Source organism: Cydia splendana, chromosome 16 (genome assembly GCF_910591565.1).
Source record: "Cydia splendana chromosome 16, ilCydSple1.2, whole genome shotgun sequence".
Lineage (NCBI taxonomy): Eukaryota > Metazoa > Arthropoda > Insecta > Lepidoptera > Tortricidae > Cydia > Cydia splendana.
The window spans coordinates 3,988,635-4,009,538 of NC_085975.1; the positions used below are offsets into that span (position 1 = coordinate 3,988,635).

The following is a 20,904-nucleotide window of genomic DNA, read 5'->3' on the forward strand; positions in this document are numbered from 1 at the left end:
AAATTTAACGTATGTGTTTACTGTTTATATGGCAGTGCGCGCATATGCGACAAAAAAATCGCAGCGATTCTAAAATTGTGATTTGTCACATTTTTCCGCGACTGCTCGCGACGCGATTGTCGCAAAGTGAATTGCAGCATACGGAGCTGTATAGCCCCGCGCGCACTGCGATTATAAAATCGCACCCCGGACCTCAGTCGGCATTTGGCTCTCCAAGCGTCAACATATCGGAACCTGCTTCTCCAATGGAACCACAAGATGAGACGCTTGATGTTGACCGTTTAATTATGGAAATAGAAGGAGATCACCTTTGTGTCTATAAGAAGACACGTTTCACGACAAGCGACTGGTACGAAATCCATGATGAGAATGAACAAATCGTCGACTTTTTCATCGCAGTGCGCGCAGTGGATTTTCTGCGATATATTACAGCGCGATTCTAAAATCGTGTCGCAAAAATTAAAATCGTGGTGCGCGCTTGGCCTTAGGTAGGATTAAGTAGGATATACCTATTCAGTTCGGTAGAGTTTGCAGTCCATTCTAGGTCTGTAGTGATTATACTCAGTAAATTAAATAGGTACTACGAGTATAAACGTCAAACTCTCCGTGTTCACTGTAGGCTTAACTTAATTTTACCTACTTATATTTGAAGTCTTCTTTCAACAAAGTAATATAAATAAGTTCTGTATTTATTTCCATTATTAGAAATCTTCTTGTGTATAATACCTGATAATACAAATATCGACGTTGTAAAATTTGCTCGCGAATTTGCCAAACGAAAGTGTTAAAATACGGTCACAACTTTCATGCTCGTTGTCCATTTAAATCAATTCGCAGCCTAAGACACCATTGTTTTTTTTTAAACGGGCACCCAACACGAAATGACGTTACGTGCAACTTTCCATGGCGAAGGTATTTCCCTGTGCAGCCACATGGTTGATCTGTTGCGTTCTGTTACACAATCGAGGCAATCACGGCTCGTTCTTTAATTAACAACTTTCTCCATATCGAGTCAACGGACGCCGGCTGAATGCGCAGCATCTACGCCTCTGAGCACTAGAAAAAAAACATAGTTCAAATCGATTCCAATTTCAAATCTCATTTCGTTTCGAATTTTGAAAGTTTATAGGTTCACGTTCATCATTAAAATTCCAGAGGACAGTAAGGTTTTCTAATAGATATCAAATTCTTGGATATCAATCTTTTCTTTGCTAATCTACCTAATATCAGATGACAGAATCTATTGCGTGTTTGACTTTAATTATTTGTGGAAAGTTATTCGGGTTTCTTAAGCTGCGTAAATTCCAAGTACTTTACAGTCAACAATTATAAGTTTATTTAATTACCTGTTGCATAGTGTCATACTTATTGTATGTAATAAAAGTCAGGAAGAGATTTCATTGTAAGTTTACAGATAAAACTAGGAAACAACTTAAACATACAATTAACGGTGATATAGCGATTGTTTTATTAATACTGTGAAGTAAATAAACACTTTTAGCACCCATTAACACCACTCTCACTTTACCATGATGAGGAAGGTGACATAAGACAGGAATTGTACATTTTCATGTAGCTTTCCTTATGTTTAGTAGGCACTTTTCGATAAAAAACAGTAAAAGCATAACAATACATATTATACTCTGACAAGCCAGATTAGTCGGTAGAAAATAGTCGTACAGTTATGTCAAAACATAATTAAGTACATCGGTTAAGAAAGTCAAAGTAAATAAAACTTTGGCACAGGAAGAGATGTGATTGTAAGCAACCAAAACGTTCTTAGAAACCATAAAACAACATGAGTCAAGGCCGTCAGGTTACTAGGTTGGGGAATGTATAAACATTGAATTTTAATGAGTGGCATGCTCATACTCGCACATACCATATCCTACCTAACGAATTTTGGCATAGAATTTAATGTCGCTGCGCTTGTAAATTCCGACACGTGCTTGGTTTTTGAAATGAAACCCTGAGAACACCACAAAATGCATAAAGTTTTCTTTCCTGAAAATTTTACAGATCACATAGCGGAATTTACGACCACAACGACTCAGTATGTATTAATGTACTAATTTGTTAAATCAGTTCAACAAACTCCTTTTCTCTAGTTAAATTTCAACCGCGATAAACGACTTAAATAAACCGTTCCCAAGAATTAAACAACCACATCTCACTTCAGCTAGAATTATACTAGTGTACAGTAAATATAACTAGAAGTAATTAATCACGGCATTATATTGTGCCAATTATTGGAAAATTGTCATAAACCTGCTATTGTAGAATTAATAGCATAGGAAATGCAAGCGAGCTGTGTCGGGCCCGTTGCACATGTATGAAGAACTTTATTACGTGGTAATAGGGGTGTTTATTGTTTGATAATGATAATGTATCGTAAGTACCGTTGACGGGATGGTATGATTACAAAAAAGCTATACGGTTATGGAATCTTTGCAAATTAGATCTTTATAGCTTTCGTACTGACGGTTCTCAAGGTTATTTAAGTTAAGCGTAAAGACGGCTCATGACATGGTGCAAGCGGCTGGTAGAGTGGAGACTTTGGGGAGAGTCACCGTTACATTGACTGGATTCCATGTGGATGAGATCCTAAAACCCTCGACCCGAATGAAATTGCAATGTTTTTTTATTCCAATGGCTTCCCGGACCTTCTACTGGAACGCCTTTTACGGGAGGCCTTACATATTTAAGATTGAAAATGGCTAAGAAGTGAAGAGAGAGAAAGAGAAAAGCAGTCCATCAGAGGGCCACTACTCTTTTGAGACTTCTAAAAGTTCTAAGAATTCGATTTATGGTCTAATTCATAGATTTATTAGGCATATCTATTGCGTAATAAGTTTCTGGTCTGATTTAAGTGATTGGTTTTAAGTCAATAAAAATGCGCTATCTATTTAGTACCTATATTTAGAAGTACTTATTAAAAGAATATTGTTAGGTGAGCGACATTCTAGTAGAATGCTCCTATTCAGATACTAATAGGTGTAAAAAGAAAATGATTAAAAATATCACTTTCGTAAAATTTCATCCTGACTTTTAGCAAAGTTTCCGGACAGTAGATAATTGTCAAACGGACTGTTAGTCAGTGGTCGGCTTTAATTATCACTAATTTTAGACGGCCATTTTCGTTTTCGCAAATTACAATAAATTTCGCAATTTAGCAACATTTTGGATAACGAAGCTATAATGAAGCAGATCTACTTAAACACATAATAAGTACCTAAGTACATATAGTTTACAAAATTACATCTCGTGCAGTTTTTGTTATGTGTTTTTGGCGCAGGTTTTGTCCAAATCGGTGGCAAGTTTTTTTCCAACCTAATGCATTTAATGCGTCTAAATTGGATATATTTTTAGTAGCCACATCATTTTAAATATGTTGCGAAACTCCACTCTTTATGTGTCGGACAATTTTTAGGGTTCCGTACCCAAAGGGTAAAACGGGACCCTATTACTAAGACTCCGCTGTCCGTCCGTCCGTAAAAAAATTAATATTTAAGTGGGGCTCCCATACAACAAACCTGGTTTTTGACCGAAGTTAAGCAACGTCGGGCGGGGTCAGTACTTGGATGGGTAACCGTTGTTTTTTGTCGTTTTTTGCATTATGGTACGGAACCCTTCGTGCGCGACTCCGACTCGCACTTGCCCGGTTTTTTAGATTTGAAAATTCTCTGTCATACTCTAGCGTCCCACAAATTAAAATTTGCCAAGATAAATGCAATTTAGATTTGTCAAAATTAAGATTCAAAATACAATGGAATGGGAGAGGTTTTTATAGGCCTCTGGGTGGCAAGAGGATACAGTAATTATTAATTTTCATACAAATCGTTAGAATAAATACCTAAGATCGTGAAAAAATATACTTACTAAAATGTTTTTTAAGCTACGCTTTTTCTAAGCTACTAAACTAGAACTAGTCGACCACATGAACGCCAATCGTATTTATTCAAATTCCCATTTGGAAAGACATTAGAATTCCATTTACAATCAAATGAGGCCGCAGACCGTATACGAAAAAGTACTCTCGATTCTACTTCGATTTATCCATCTATCGAAGCAGAGGTTTACTCAGTACGAGTACATAAAGTACTCGCATGTTTCAAATTAGTGTTTAAACAAGTGTATTTAAATAAAGTAATTCAGTTGCTACAAAGTTACAGTTGCTATAAAGGCGTAGAGCTGCTTACATGTCTCTTAGGACATATCCTTCGTAACTACATTTATAACCCGTTTATTTGTACTCGTATAATATAAATTACAAATTCACTTTTCAAATTCAGATACCGTCCATAAAGATGTTGTAGAAGAAAGGTAATCGGTATTTTCCGAAGTACTTTCGTGGAGGAACTAAAAGCAATGACAACGCAGGGCGTGGCAAAATGTGATTTTTTTAATGAGCTCAATTTATTATATTGAGCAGATATATAATATAAAACAAAATTTCAAAGGCACATAGCGGATATTCTTTACATTCTTTACGTATTATCAACCTACGGGTGTTTAATATTCAATGCGAAATGGCGTATAATTGAGTTTACATAGTTTTTCGGTCCTTATGCTAATGAACGAGGTGTGGGAACGCAGTAGGCGCGCGCGCAGTTCGCAAAGTTACACGTCGTTTACAAGCTGGTTTGTTTGATCAAGGGCCGGGGGATATGCTAATTGTGAGGCAATTGAGGATTGTTTCGATTCCAACATTTGTATTTGCATACATATCGACTACCGTAGGCTCAAAGGGCTTAACGGACAAAACGCGATTTGTCAGGAGAGCCAAAAAACAGTTTTGTTTTTAGAAAAAAAATCATAACTTTTTTGTTTGTTTGAATAAACTGATGCCTGTATGTGGCTTATTCTTAACTTTTAGAGCTCTTTTAAACTGATTGCTTGAACTTATAATACAATGCTTATTTACGAAAATAGCATGTCCGTTACGCCCAAAAACACGACCGTTTTTAAGAAGGGCGTCACTTACGCCTCTTTTTTATGATTTATCTTATTAGAAAAAGGGCTTAATGTACAAATAAATTTACTGTTTTAGTACCACTTGGCGTAAATCCAACAATTTCGTTGCAATATTGGCAACTTGCATTTAACGAACACTATACTTCTAAGTACTATAATTTACAATTATTTATACGAAAACTTATAGAGATGTATTCACTGTTTAGTTTTTTTCCCAGTTTTTGTTATTTTGGATACTTGAACTTGGAAAAGATCGTTTTTTTAGCCACAAAACCAATGTTTTCTTTTTTTATTTGTTTATATTAACTGAACAGAATCACTGCTGTCTTACCATCTATATCTATTTATGTATATCAAAACAATTTATACCAATTACTTTTACTATAGAAAGTATGTATGCGTTATTTCCGTTTGTAATCTTAATTTGATCATAAATTTTACTTTTACACACTATAATACTATTAGGTACAATAGTAGTTTTGACATTTTGTATGTCTGTCCAGTAAAACTTAATGAATATGCGATTATTTACGACATAACATCAGAGTAGGTAGCAAAAAAGGCATAAGGCTACCTACGTACTTCTATGGATTTAAATCCACACGTTATAGACAATAACTTTCATAAGGTTAATCCTATAAATTAGGGTTTAATTTAAACAAAAAAGTATTTAAATTATGTCTCATGATAATTGCAAATGGCCCAGTCATATACAAAACTAAAAGTTATCAGTCTAACCTTAATTAATCGCCATAATTATCACTTCAATATAGTCATGTATTATTATTTTCATAAAACTGATGATAAAGGTACCCACTAAAACTTCAGTTTAAATTGTCAATTGGGTTACTAAACCCTATAAATAAAGCATTAATGAGTACATGAGTAGCTAATGTAAGTACCTACTTAATAAAAAAATTGACAAGGAAAGTACTACGTCATCCCACTTAAACACAAAAAAGAAACAATTATAAACTCGAAATCGTACATAGTATGTTGGCGTATCTCTTACATTGAATTCTCTAACATTCGTATAAATATCCACTAGTTGTGGGCGTAACGTACATTTACCACTCAAAAATCTACTGCAAATAGGCGTAACTGACAAAAAATGAGCACAGATTTAATAAAATTTCCGATGCAAAAGGGCGTATCGTACCAAAAGTTGGGAGTTACGCCAAAATGTCTCACAACATTTTTTTTGAAATGGCAGATACGGCAAAATGCGTTGGAAAATTGTGTTCAAGCATTTATTTTTCATAGGGCTTAACGGACATTTTTTTCATGTTATCGAGACGTTAAATATACCATTCGATAGAGAAAAAAAAACTGAGTATAACTGCATTCATAACTCATTTTCGCCATTTTGTCCGTTACGCCCTTTGAGCCTACGGTAGTCGATATGATAGTTATGAAAAATATTGCATTTAATACGCATTTTGTCAGAAGCAGCAGGAGTCAATATTGGATCCAGATTGAAGAAAAGTATGGGTTTTGTTATTGACCCTTTTGTAGAGTAGCAGTCAATTTTCTCGGTGGCTTTGAATAGAATAGAAAGCGTTTATTCGATGCAAAATAAAAGAAGAAGCTGGTTGAAGTGTAGGTCCTATATCAAATATGTAACTGGAAATATCATCAAAATAATAACAATATTAACTGGCCAAAAAAGTGTCGTAAATAATAGTGAGGCGGTTGATACTTTCAAAAAGTGGAAAGAATAAAAGGAAAAGCAAACATTAAATCACGCATTTCTATTTCGCCCTACGGTTGACTGGCAGGGAATGCTGAGAGGCATCAAGTCCGTCTGTTGTACTTTTTTACGTGCAATAAAGTTTAAAATAAAAAGATAATAAATTAATTTAGACTGTTTGCAGACTTGGTAATGTACGTAAAAATAAACCGATGACGGAATAAGTCATGTATAATTGAACAGGACAAGATTTAATCAAAACCAAAGACACTGCAGTGCAGCATTAGAAGCGGCCGTTGACGTCATCTCCATGGTCATCGTTACTACGTGAGAAACAATCGAATCGGCGCTCGCGTCATTTTATGATCGCCATAAATATTATAATGGGGCAGGTCAATGCGTTTGGGTCACACTTAGATATGACCTACCTATATGACCGTGACCCGGGTAACCGAGCGGTTTTAGGCATCAGGAGAGGACGCTCGTTCTTCAGCCCAGGACACTGATACTATTTCGGTGTATGGCCTATAAAAAGGCTTCATTTAAAAAGGCACCGTAAAACCATCCAACTATAGTCCAGTACCTACTGCAATTATTGGTCCACAAATTTAATAAGTAATTAAGTATCAATATTCTCTTTGATTTTGCCTGAGGTTTTTCTTCCATTTATACAAATATATTGTCTAGAACTACAAAATTCAACTATTCAAGTAATAGTCTAACCAGGACAAAGATATTAGAGTTAATTTTGGATTATGGTTGGGAGCTTTTGGACTATAATTGGGTGGTTTTACCGCATGCAATTTGTTAATTCTCTCTGTACTTGTGTGAAACAAGTATTGCAAGTCAAAAATATAATAAAACAAGTGTAACAAGCGGGTGACCCCCTGAACTTTCGGCGCCGAAACGAAAGAAGTTCCCACGGAATAATACCAAAATAACCGAAACAAAGGTAAAGACTGCGGTCCACATATTATAAGGTGTCTCAGCTTGCGTTAAGGTGTGTTGGGATTAACCTCGTTTCCGAATATATCCAATGCAACATTTCTAAAACTCATTGGCATGAATATTCAAGTAACATACAGGTTGAAATTTTTATCACCAGCCATACTCTGAGTAGTGAATTTATAGGTCATACTGAACAACTTTTATTACTGATGACCCCACAGTTAAACTCATTCGCTATGACAATTTTTTTTCAGAATACCTCTGTATTTTATTTATTAAATAAATAAAGGAGTATAATAGGATTAATGACGAAATCGCGAAAAAAAAATTGGCTCTTATCTGCAATACTCAACTATGTATCTTTATACCGTAGAATTAAAGAACCTATTAAGCCTCAACACAATTAATAATCAACAAGGCTTAGCTTTGACTTTTGCACAATGAACGCAGCCTTACGAAACCGATCATGAGATAAAGCCTTTTATTAAAGTTAATTATAACACTAATGAAGAGTTGCTGGGTGTTAAAGTGCGTGTAATCCGTCTACTGATGATACATGTTCGTTCTTGATGAAAAACTTCAGACAATGAAGTCGAGGTTATAGTAAGTTAATTACCTAAAGGTGAGTTCAATAGAAAAGACAAATAACAAACCAATTTGTGAATTTAACTTCATGTCAACAATTCAATTTACATCAGCCTATCGGTGCTTTTACCTTACCCCTGATATCACATGCGTTTTATTAAGTACCTACAAGTAGTAAAACAAGATGTATAATTGCAAAATATACAATTTTGACACGGCATTCCACACATCGACGATAAGGCATAATGGTAACAGTACAATGGCCCATACAATGTTATACAACTCGAGCCGCTCCGCCATTGTATGCTTCCTATAGCCTGTAGGGTATCTCGCTCTCGCATCTCGTTGATGAAACCGCCGTGAGATCAAATGGAGTGTGGAGTGACGCAATCGTAGTAGATTGTTTGGTGACTGCTTTAATCTAGGGCTGGACTGCTTTAATTCAGCTTATTACGGTTACTTTCATTCAATACTAGCATACGGAATCGACCTATGGGGTGACGCTGCGGACCGACTGAGGCCATTCAAACTCCAAAAATGAGCGATTCGGTGCATATCTGGGGTCCCATGGGATCATCCAGCTCAGGAACTGTTTAAACAAACAGAAATTCTTACCCTACCTTGTCTAATTGTCTATACATTTTCGAAATGGCAAAACACGTTAGACGCAATTTAAAACAGTTTCCGACTCGCGGGAACGCACGAGGTGCGAGTTCCAGAAGGAACTATGAACTTTATCCACCCAAGACACGACTTGCCAAGTCCAGAAAGTGTATACATACGGTAGGACCTAAAGTATATAACAAAATCCCGCTGGAGTTAAAACAAATAACAAGCGACCAATGTTTTAATGAAAAACTCAAATCTAAACTAGCGTCTGATGCGTACTACACAACATAGTTGATGTCTTTAGTTCTACGAGAACTGACACTGTATCAAGTGGGTAAAACTTATTATGATTATCCTTAACCTTATGTCATCTAAGATCATGTAAGAAAGAAATATTCTGGACTATTTAAGAGTAGTAGATATTGCTACAAAATGGAGCTTTTTAGCTAATTATCGCTACCTTTTTAATCAACATCTATAGAAGGAAAAAGGTGAGTAATTTGAATGGTTTTTAATATTTTAATGTTGTTATTTCACAACGTCACTTTTTCAGAATGAACTCCAAAGATTCAATACAACCAACTTTTAAAACTTGAGGTCCCCTAATAATACAATTTTTTTCAGATCTGAGAGTAATCAGATAGTATAATATCATCAGTATCATCACACATTTTGATTACTGCTACATGAGAACTTTTTTGCCTGGTACGAATTGCTAAAATTCGGTTGCTACCTATAGTACGAGTAGGTACCTATACACTTTTATGGGGTTATTCATAAACGCGCTCTATATCTCAACTAGCTATTAATCGTTTGTCTTAATCTGTCATTTTTACGGTATGTATTAGTAAGAAAGGGATAAAACATAAATTAACTGATAAAGTCTCGTAAACTTTAATGAATAAAGGGGTTAATCTAGTAGCTATTCTACAAGAGCTGCATACAACTGCAGCGTAAGCGGCGCCCGCGCAAGGCCGACGCCCACGCGTTCATTCATAACTTGCTTCGACTGCATTGCTATGTTAACCGCCGAAGCACAGGTATGGCTGGTATAGTCACCTGGAATAATATGTCTAAAATATGTCATGCCTTTTTATTAGGTAGGAAAATATTTTGTCTTGTTAACTAACATGTAGATCATGTAGGAACCCATGGGAAACAAAAGATTGTCACACAATTGACACAATTTAAAATTAAAGAGGGTACCTTTCACTTCTTTGCAACATGATTATGGAGGTAACAGTATTATTACTATGACTATACTATATTTCAAACCCAAAAATTACCCAATTTGCCCCAAAAATTGCACCTTAAAATTTAAAAACGTTGTTTGCTATGTTTAACTACTCAGATTTTTCTGTGTACTTATGTCAAGTAGGTAGTACGTATGTATTTTATCGATGTTTATGTATATGAGATATGAGAAATACGTTTGTGACTTTTGTGATCGACAGGTTAATCGTCTCATCAGCCAATTTGTTACAGGGCAAGACTTTCCATGGCGCTGAAAGTTAGAAGGGACGTTTGAAATCCAAATGGCATCCCTTTAAGTTCAAAATGTCCTGAAATTTGTTCATCATCATATCAGCCAGAGGATGTCCACTGCTGGACATAGGCCTCCCCCAAAGAGTGCCACAATGTCCGGTCTTGCGCCACCCGCATCGAGTGGACTTCCGCGACCTTTACCAGGTCATCAGTCCACCTTGTCTTGCGCCTTCCGGCACGTGGTCGCTATTCTAATAGTTGAAATTTGTTGACAGTGAGTCAAGTCGATGAAATCCCGATAGGAGATCCAAACCTTTAGAATTGTCTAATTGATCGAGGATACAAATGATTGGGTAAAAGAAATATCTGCATATTATGACCCAATTTACGAAAAAAATATATTATTAAGTGCATTGTCAACATTGGAAGGCAAGGCCGCCGCCTACTCGTCCATTCATAACCGGCTGCGCCGGATTGCATTGAGCGACGTTTTCAGAAATGTCACTGTGACATAACACGCAGTGACCAGTGGAGTCTTCGCCTTAGTCATTTTACTCATTATTGATCAATTTGCTTCCCGTTGGCTAACTTTTTGAAGAAACTGAAACACAATTAGGGGATGGTCTCAGGTCTCAGTAGTCACATAAATGCTAAACCGCCACCTCTATTCTTTATTGAATTATGCCTGTTTATTGTCTGTGAAAAATTGGATATTGATGTTTCTGATTAAATCTCTTGCTCGTTTTTGATACCTATTCTATCTATAAAGTATGTAACTTTATTCAATAAGAGAAAACAATAAAAATACGAAAGAAAAACAAGGAAGTGCCACGAAATGGGCTCATCTCACAATGATGTGGCGATTGCCAGCGCTGATCTTCCAATTAGATCATCAGGTGTAAAAAAGTAATAGCATACAGTGGTTACCAATGCGACGTGACGTCACTATCGATTGATTTGTTTTGATTGGTGTAGCACAGAAAGTGGCAACAAATTCTTGCTGTCAGTCATAGTGGCAACTCATTGTCCAAGTCATTAGCCATTCGTCGCTCGTTCATTCGTGATCGACAGAAGAAAGCAGCCTTTCATTAGGCTCCATATTAATAAAGTACTTATGGCATCAGACAATATACCTACATATTGTACCTGTACGTGTAGCCATTTAGAGTATTTAGACGTACACAGATAAACAGTTCATTCGCTTGTTCCATCCAATAGCAGCAGCTTTTGTAAGTGCATTTTATCAACATGAGCTCAGTAGGAAACTTAAATGAAGGTAAGTATTTAAATATTGTAGAACTGCCAAATTATAAAGGCATAATATTACCTACGCTTAGTGTAGAAAATATTAATTGTTAATGTAACTCTTAGTCTGAGGATATGAACATAGCATGGTCAGGTGGTGCAAGAAACGTAAACTTATACTCTGATATCAAGGGCATCACCAGCAGGCAGCTGCCCCCCCCCCTCTTCCCACCAGCTCCTAGGGAATATAATTTGTAACTAAATGTATGCCCCACCCCCTCCCCATATCAACTGTCTCCCCTTAGCCCATCAGCTGGTGACACCCTTGTCCAATATCCTGGTTTCACTATACATAACCTAACACATAAAGCTTCTTCGCAGAATGAGGCCACTGAGATTGACATATTATAGAACTTACAATGCATCGCGCATGATCCTCCGGTTCTCGGTACACACATTGAATAATACATATCACGCGTGCGCCGAAGTTGCCTCCCTTGGCGCGCGTTCAAAGAAAACCGGACCTGAGTTTTCTAACAGGTTGACTGATATTTAGGTTTTGCGGAAGCGACTGATATGATGATTGGCTAAATACTACACCACTGGTCTGTGGCCACCCATGGTTCTCACCTACTACAGTAGGTCAGGCAGCCTAGCGTACTAGTGGGCTTACCGTAAAAATACGCGTAATAGATGCCCGTGGAACCGGTGCGGGGAACTTTAAAGATTGTGTTTTAGAAAACCACCAAGATCAGCTGTTTAACTCGTAAACACCCTTACAACTGTCCACCGTATGACACAGCATGCATTGCCAACCCTTTCGAGATACATTGGATCTATTGGAGAGCCAAGGAGTTTATACCAAAAATACTTTAAGTTTACCATACAACTTAAAACCTGTCATCGTATGATACAGAACACTTACACTGCTCTTTTGAGATACATTGGATCTATTTAGGGAGCCTAGGAGCCTATATACCAAAACTACTTTGGAGTTTTAAATTAACAAATACATAATATTATGTTCTAATGTCTCAATAAATTTGGTAATTTATAATTATGTGCCGGAAAGAATGAAATACAATGTTAATCAAAACAATTAAAATATAAAATAAGCTCGCTCGCCACTTATAAGGTCCCCAAACCACTTAAGCTTTTGCACCACTTTCTTATAAGGGAAGATGGATCTAAGCGTTTATAATTAACTTATTTGATAGAGTGCCGCGGTGGTTATGTTTTTGCCGTCGCCGTGAAAGGAACATCCTGTGAAGCCTTGTTGTCCATCTTCACCGGTAGCTGAGGTTTACTTTAAAGAAGAGTATTAAGTCGTTTGATGACTCATAGGTTCGGTAGAGTCCGTTACAGAAAAGGACTAAACAATTTTTTTTGACACGATTAATTTTTGGCACATAGTTCTATTATTCACGGTACCCCTCCTAATTTCTCGAGTTTCTATGCAATATTTGAAAGCTAAGCTAGGCGCCTTTGATCAACTCTATCTAAGGGCAAGTAGTTCGTCCTTGCACCTCTTATATTTACGAAGAGAAACTTCGGTAAACTAATTCCAGGGAGCATTCGACTCGAAGCGATGAGAATACCACCCCGTTTACACAACAAACCTTCCCACAAGCTAACGGCTCGTTTATGCGGACGCCCGTTTATGGACCCAATACATTGCCTGTTCTATTCATCATTGCCATAAAAGAGCAAGCGACTACGTAATGTACAGTGAACGATATAAACGCCCGTCGAAGATGTACCCGTTAATTACTCATTCGTAAACCTTAATACGAAGACATAAGGTCTAACAACGGTCAGGATTGCTAGTATCTTGGTAAACGCCTTATGGGGATTGTTGTTCATTATGTAAGATAGTGCAGGTTGCGGTGGTTATAGGAAGCGTAGTTCTGACAAATTGATCTAGATATTTTAGTTACGTCAAAAACTGCTTTATCCCCCTAAGGCTCACGGTCCTACGTACTTATTAAGTTTCATTTGCAATTGGAACATAGTTGCATTTCTTTGTTTCGTTCAATTTTAGAACTAAACAAAATCAAACCTATCTTCCCAATGAACCCAAAATTTGCCAGCGAAGTTTTGGGTTAATTGGGAATTAGGGTTGATTTGTTTAGGAGGTTATCCACAGTGATCCACACCACACGAAGTCAGAGTGAATTTAAAAACCATATAAAAGTGAATAAATAGACGATAAGAGCAATACACCTAATCAATAGCATGCTTACTACTTCACTACCGCTTTGAAAACACGCGATATTGCATCCACAAGGCACCTTTTGTGAAAAGTGCAAATTTCGCCGTAAACCTGCCAAACTTTTGCTATTTCACATGTGGCACGAACTATGGCAGTAAAGTTAATTATGGCTAGGTACCTAATAAAATGTTACATACCTACTAAGAGTACTATTTCAATAGCCCCATATTATTTCAAGGCTCAATGTGGACAAGTGTACACTCACACTTTATTACTCTTGGTGTATAATTAAAAGGATAATTACCTATAATTACTTATACCTCTCGTCAGAAACTAGGCATTGCGTTTGTCATCAATTGACAGCTCATTCGATACGCAATAGACGATGAGCTGGTCTTTTTATAGCTTGAGTATGCTAATTACCATGACTGGTTATTAAGTGGTCTCAAATTTATGTCATGATTGTCATTAACGCGCTAAATGATCACTGCCGATGCCAAATTAGAAAAGTAGTCAAAGTATTGATGTATAAATTGACATATAGCTGTGACATCATCGAGTATTGCAAAATTGTCATAAGCTGATATGTGTTGTAAAATATTGTGTTGCCGTCTTGGATGCACTAAAAATATAATACTTAAATTAGGAGAAAATCTATCGGGTAACGTAAGAGGTAGGTAAAGTTGGAATTAAGCAATGACCTAGCTCAGTGCCTAAGTTGTAAGAACCTGTGTTTATGTTTAGCTTATGGTCAGAGCATAGCGAATACTAGGCATAAGAGATATGAAAACTATTTTATTTCGTCCTTTTCAAAATTGGAACCTTAAGGGCCACTAGCGTCCTATTACAAACTTTTGTAGGATCAAAATATAAATAAAGTACCAACTGAGTCAAGTAATTTAGGGCAATATCAATATGTTTTATATTATTAACTTGTTAATGCGATCAATAACACAATTATAACGTGTTTAATGTAGATTCCGAGTTTGATTTGAATTAGGAAGCGATAAAATCAACATTCATTGACACAAAAAACCTATGCTTGTTAAAGATTTCCCGTATTGATTAATATTGATGTCTTTAATAATTTCTTACATCGAAAACTTTATATCCAATGAAGTATTCAATTGAGAAGCTCTACAAAAAAGCACTTTGATAACAGCAATGATACAATACGGTGTAAGTATATAATATTATGTGTCGTTTCCAAAAAAAGGTAACGTTCCTATTGTTGTTTGCCAATAAGACGTTACTACCATAACGACGCTATTTAGAAAACGCCCTTATCGAAAACCGACATTGTTGTAGGTACCGATCGCTAAAAACGTACACGTACGACGTATGGTATGCCATGGTATTTTAATTATACTGTTTAACTATGTATTACTTCAACGAGTAATTAAATCTCGCGATTACAGGTATTCGTTAATATTTATAATTTCTAATACACCGTCCGTCGGTTGCATTTGTTTACGGATTATCTTTTTATCTCGCACGGCAGATTTCTCGCGATGAAGCCTCGAGATTTGCGAGAAATGTGCGAGAGGTTTTTAAGTCAAAAGCGAGAGCGGGTTGAAAGAGTAGCTTAGTAGTCAGGAAGTTGAAGTAGGGTTGATGACTTGTTGACCATGATAACGATAGAAGCCCTAAGGCTAAAATCGGGGACTCTCGAAGATATATCTAGAAAAGAAGAGTCGACTTTGAAATGCTGTCCAGATGTAGCCTAAAACCGGGCCGAGAAGGTATTTGATATGACATGACACGGAACTCAACGCAACGTAGGCGCAACTGCACATTTTCCGTACCGTTGACTAGATGCCAACGCACAAAAGACGCTAGTGTGGGGTGGGTGGTCCTTAAAGGCCCCTGTACACAATGGGCCAGCGCCGGCCACTCCAAGGGACGCATTTATGCGTTAGAGGGAGCAAGTGATATTGCTATCTCATTCTACCGCATGGCTGCGTCCCTTGGACTTGGAGTGGCCGGCGCTGGCCCATTGTGTACAGGGGCCTTAAGGGCGCAGTAACGCCAACGTTGCGTCGAGTAGGGGCCATAGATTTGACTGGACGCCACACGACACGGACGAATATACTTAAGTAAAAATTATTAAGAAAACCGCCTCCGCTGGTACGGGCATATCCAAAGACGGTCAGAGGACCATATAGTAAGGCTAGCCCAAGATTTGCCAACGACGAAACGGGGACGTGGAAGGCCATCCGCCACTTGGCTTACGACGGTCGAGAAAGACCTAAAACAATTAGGATTGGACGCCAGCACAGCTCAAGACCGAGCACAGTGGAAGAGACGGATAAGGAGGGCCGACCCCAAGTAGATGGGAAAAGGTCGCGACAAAAGAAGACAAGTAAAAATAATAGGCACCCTCCGCTTCTAGTGGCTTGCGCCGGCGCCGGCATTCCATTTGCGCACGCGATCGGTTCTAGTCCACGAGCCAGGAATGCGATGTGGATCCGTCGATACACGCCTTCATTATAGCGCGCGTCCTTATCTCGCAGAAGAAAGGCCCATTCAGTGCGTACGGCTTTTTAAAAGCTTTTATTTTTACGCCGGACGATGAGACCCTTGGGAATCTGAGAAATACTTTACGCGAAGTTGAACTAGCACTTTATATATGAACAACATTTTGTAATTATTGTATAGATACGATAGATACCTACGAATTGTATATCGAAAACTCGAAAAGACGTCGACCAAGTACCTACAAAAACTTACTATATATTAGTACTTCTACTTCTACTGTTATGGATGTTTTCTATGTATATAAGTATTTATATATATGTGTATATTATATATATATCGTCGTCAAGTACCCACAATACAAGCCTTATTGAGCTTACTGTGGGACTAGGTCGATCTGTGGAAAATTGTCCTATAATACTTATTTATTTATTTACTTAATGGCGCAGCGACCCATAATGAGTCTTGGCATCCGCCGACACGAGTAAACGCCAAAAACTTGATCTTTTAAAATGTGGAACCCTAAAAGTCTCAACAAGTAACATTAGTTAGCGTTTGCGAAACAGTTTGATTTGCAATGAAATTATCATGGACGGAGTGACGCGATAATCACTGGGCACTGCTGCCACTGGTAGTTACCAGTGTTACCACCATGTTGGTAATGCGGTAGAAAGCTTTTTTGCATTGGTTGTTTGTTTTGTGATGTAATGATAAGCAACTGTCCTTGCTTAGCTCTGTTACTTAATGTGTTATTTAGTGAAATTATATTCGAGTCATTCATTCGCTTAAATTACTAGTGATTAGCAATTAATCCTGCTCAACCGTAATGCGAGCAACACAAAAATGCCATTTTCGAGTAGATTTACCTAATTAGACCTAAAAACTTTGGATTGAATATTGACTTGATTAAATGTTTCACCTAGATCTAAATAGCTTTCAAAATAAATGTGACTAATATAGATATACATACTGATGAGCCGTTTAGAAAATTTCTAAAATTGTGAAATTTCTGCAGTGAACAATTTCTATAACTTCTCATATTTTTGTATGGGGTTCGAAAATTTCCGTTAGGTACCTACTACCAAAATGAAGGTTTCTTAATTTCCTATGAAATTTTCCTGATTGTTCCGAGATTTTTTCCAACATTTTTGAACTTGCACATTTGTACTAAAACATATCATCTTCTTCTTCCTCGCGTTATCCCGGCATTTTGCCACGGCTCATGGGAGCCTGGGGTCCGCTTGACAAAAACAAAAAAAGGTAAGGTGCAACTTCTAACGTAATGTTTGACATAAGCTGTGTATGTCCGTTTTTGAATAAATCACTTACCAAATAGCAGTCGATGGGTTTTTCCTTCGGGCGATGGTACGCCTTCTGCAGCTCGGTCTGCTTGAGCGCATGCGCGATGTGCAGCGCGCTGGCGTCGAACCGGCCGTACTGGTAGTCGGGCGTGTCGCGCAACTCACGCGCGGGCGACGCGTGCACGCTGCCGCCGTTCGTCGCGCGTGTGGGGGATACTGCGAACAAAGCCATACGTTACAAATACAGGACTGATAGTTGGGCATATAGCGTAATGGGTACACGCTACCGCCTATTACGACGCGTCTGGATGATATTGTGATTTTTATTACAGTTTAAAGGCTGATGTACTAGTGTACCATCACGCTCCGCAATTGTTGCGCCATTTAGGGTCCTAGGTAGATTGGTTGTTCACGCTATAGAATTTCCAATTTAGCAAGAACCCTAAATGGCATAACAATCCCGTGTGGTGACTGTATATCAAGTAAAAAAATAATATTATATATTTGAAAGAAAGAAAAGAGGTAAACTAAAATAGCCCCATCACAAGCCCCAGCACGATATTTGACGAGATTCTCCGAGGATCTTCAGGATCACACCAACATCCTGACTTGGTAACAATTAAATATGACGTAGGAAACAGCTTGAGAATGACATAGTCAATACACTATGCATGCATCGTACCTGAGATTAAAACTTACAAGGGTATGCTAAATCTAATTGATTCGATTCCTGCTTGCAAGATTTGACATAAGCAAGGTATCTAACAAGCGGTGGTGGCCGAGTGGATATGACGTCAGACTTTTAATCCGGAGGTCGCGGGTTCAAATCCTGGCTCGTACCAATGAGTTTTTCGGAGCTTATGTCCGAAATATCATTTGACATTTACTTAGCTTTTCGGTGAAGGAAAACATCGTGAGGAAACCTGCATACATCTGCGAAGACATTCAAAGGTGTAAGTATGTGAAGTCCCCAACCCACATTGGGCTAGCGTGGGGACTATAGCCCCAGCCCTCTCGCCCAGGCCGGTGACCAGCAGTGGGACGTATATAGGCTGAATTATTATTCTCATAAGGTATCTATAAGAAAACTGTAATAATAATGTAATTGTAACATAATAACAATAATTGTAACTTAATTTATCTAATTTAATTTCCATTTTTGACGTGTAATATGTAATTATATTATAAATAAATGAGTATGAGTATGAGTATCTAATTGATCTCATTGTAGGTCAAATAAGAGCTTATAAAAAGGAGGACGTTTTTATCGTGTGATATTCCCTGTATTATGATTGTGGTAGCTCGCAGGGAATACGTTACAACCAGACCGTTTCCACATGGTTTCCAACCATGTCCATGGTTTCCAAGGAGGCCAACTCTATTTTAATAATTTAATACGGATCGATCTTGTTTTGATACGACTTTGATTCAGCGTAAGCCGAACGCTGAATGGTCTTCACGATGCGATCATGAGTCTCATAAGGTATCTCGCTCGCACTGTACTAAATGGCGTGAGATGCCAGATGACACAAACTCAAGATCTACTTAATAAAAATAAGATTAAAACATTGGGATCCAGTAGCCCATCTAATAAATGGACACGCAAGACATATAACTTTGAGGCCATAATTTGGAATTGTGTGGAGATTTTAGTACTTAGTGTTACTTAAAATAGTTGTAATAAGTAGCCGTAAGACCCTATTTTGCATGAATAACCAGCCTTGAGCAATGAAGTTATTGTTTTTTTTTTTTTTGGATGTGTTCCTATTTTTGACAGAGATGAATATATATGTGACGTCCCACGGGTAAAGGTACCTTATGGCAGTTGGCGCTTACGCTATTATTAACGCCGCTCCAATATTATTGCGGCGCTATGCGACGTAAGCGCCAGCCGCCATAAGGTACCTTTTCCCGTGGAACGTCACATATTTTCAACCAGTCTCCCGTTGATCACGAACGCTGTAAAGGGTTGAAAACGTCGGGATATACTTTATGATATAATCCGTTTCCATAGTTAAAATACTTATATTTAATTATTTTATTTTATTATTTATTTATTTAATAAACTACAGAGGTATTCTTAAAAATAGTCATAGCCCCGCAAAACTCAACAATGAGTTTGACTGTGGGGTCATCAGTCTCTAGTTATTAACTTAATAACTTATAGTATGTAATTAAATTACTACAATATATTATGGTAGTGTTTTTTTAATATAGTTTTAAATTTAGGCTTATTATTTTCAGGTCTTATCATGAGTAACTATCGCGGTGACGGAAAAAAATATCAAAACAAAACCATATCAAAATTTTCAGACAGAATCGGCTTAATGAACGCTAACGGGCCGCGTAGCCGAGCGAATTGAAGCGATACGTATGAGGCCAGTAATTAGCAGTAAATTATCAGCTATCAGTGCAGCTAGATGGAAGTGCAACGTTAAAATTTTATCGATTTGCCACCGCATAATATCCAACTACAACGAGAAATTTAAGCTGTTTTTTTTGTATATTAGAGTAATTGATTTGAGTGAATCGGTCCTCGCTAGAAATACGGGCGGCCGTTTGCTCTTTGTTTCAGTAAGAGCTGTATTGGTAGTGGATTGCGGTGTCTGTTTAGTGGTTTTGGGCAGGTTCCCACAATGGTACGGGCGAACCTGCCCCAAGTTTAAGGTAGGTAGGTATTCGCCATGAAGGGCAGCAGAACTGCTGCAAACTGATTAGAGTGATTAGTATCCTTAAAACCAAGAAAGAAATAAACTCAATGGGACTAATTGTAATATGTATAGAAAATTAACTAACTAAAACTAACTATTTTGGCTCAGCAATCCAAAGAGAATATTGGCCTCCGAAACGAGAGAGTGCCACATGTCCCGAAATAGAAAATTCCCACTTTAATTTACGCCGCTGTCACATCTTTTAATTTGCAGTGATTTACAACTTAGGGTGACTGCTATAGCTATTGGCCACATAGTTATTGGCCACTTTTAACAATAAAGGCTCCAATTGGCTTGTTTCTTTCTGATTTGTTAGGAGTGGCCAATTGCTATATAGTATCCAATAACTACCTATAGCAGTCACCCTAGTAGTCTTCTAAGACAAATCCATATAGCTAAACCATTATGATAATTAAAACCTGCCTGTTACATCCAGCCCCAGTCCACCTTGAACGTTGTGCTAATAATATGATAATGCATTAATCTAATCAGCAGTAATAAGTAAATGAGATGAAAATGTTCGTATAGAGAATATTGCAAAGTGTTTAGATTACTATGCAAATTTAGTTGTATCCCTTGCACGTAGGATGTAAAATAATCAATAAAGTTGTCAATTAGATGATTATTTATGGGAGGTTATCGCCATCGCCATTTGACTAAGAGATAATG

General features: G+C 37.5%; 1 protein-coding gene across 1 annotated transcript in view; it reads right to left on the reverse strand.

Annotated features, from left to right (window-relative positions):
* Nucleotides 1-20,904, reverse strand: part of LOC134798079 (hillarin) — an 85,694-nt gene that overhangs the window by 40,508 nt on the left and 24,282 nt on the right. The window contains exon 2 of the mRNA XM_063770415.1: nt 17,553-17,740. The gene's annotated coding sequence lies outside the window, so the exon portion shown is untranslated. The remainder of the gene's footprint in view (nt 1-17,552; nt 17,741-20,904) is intronic.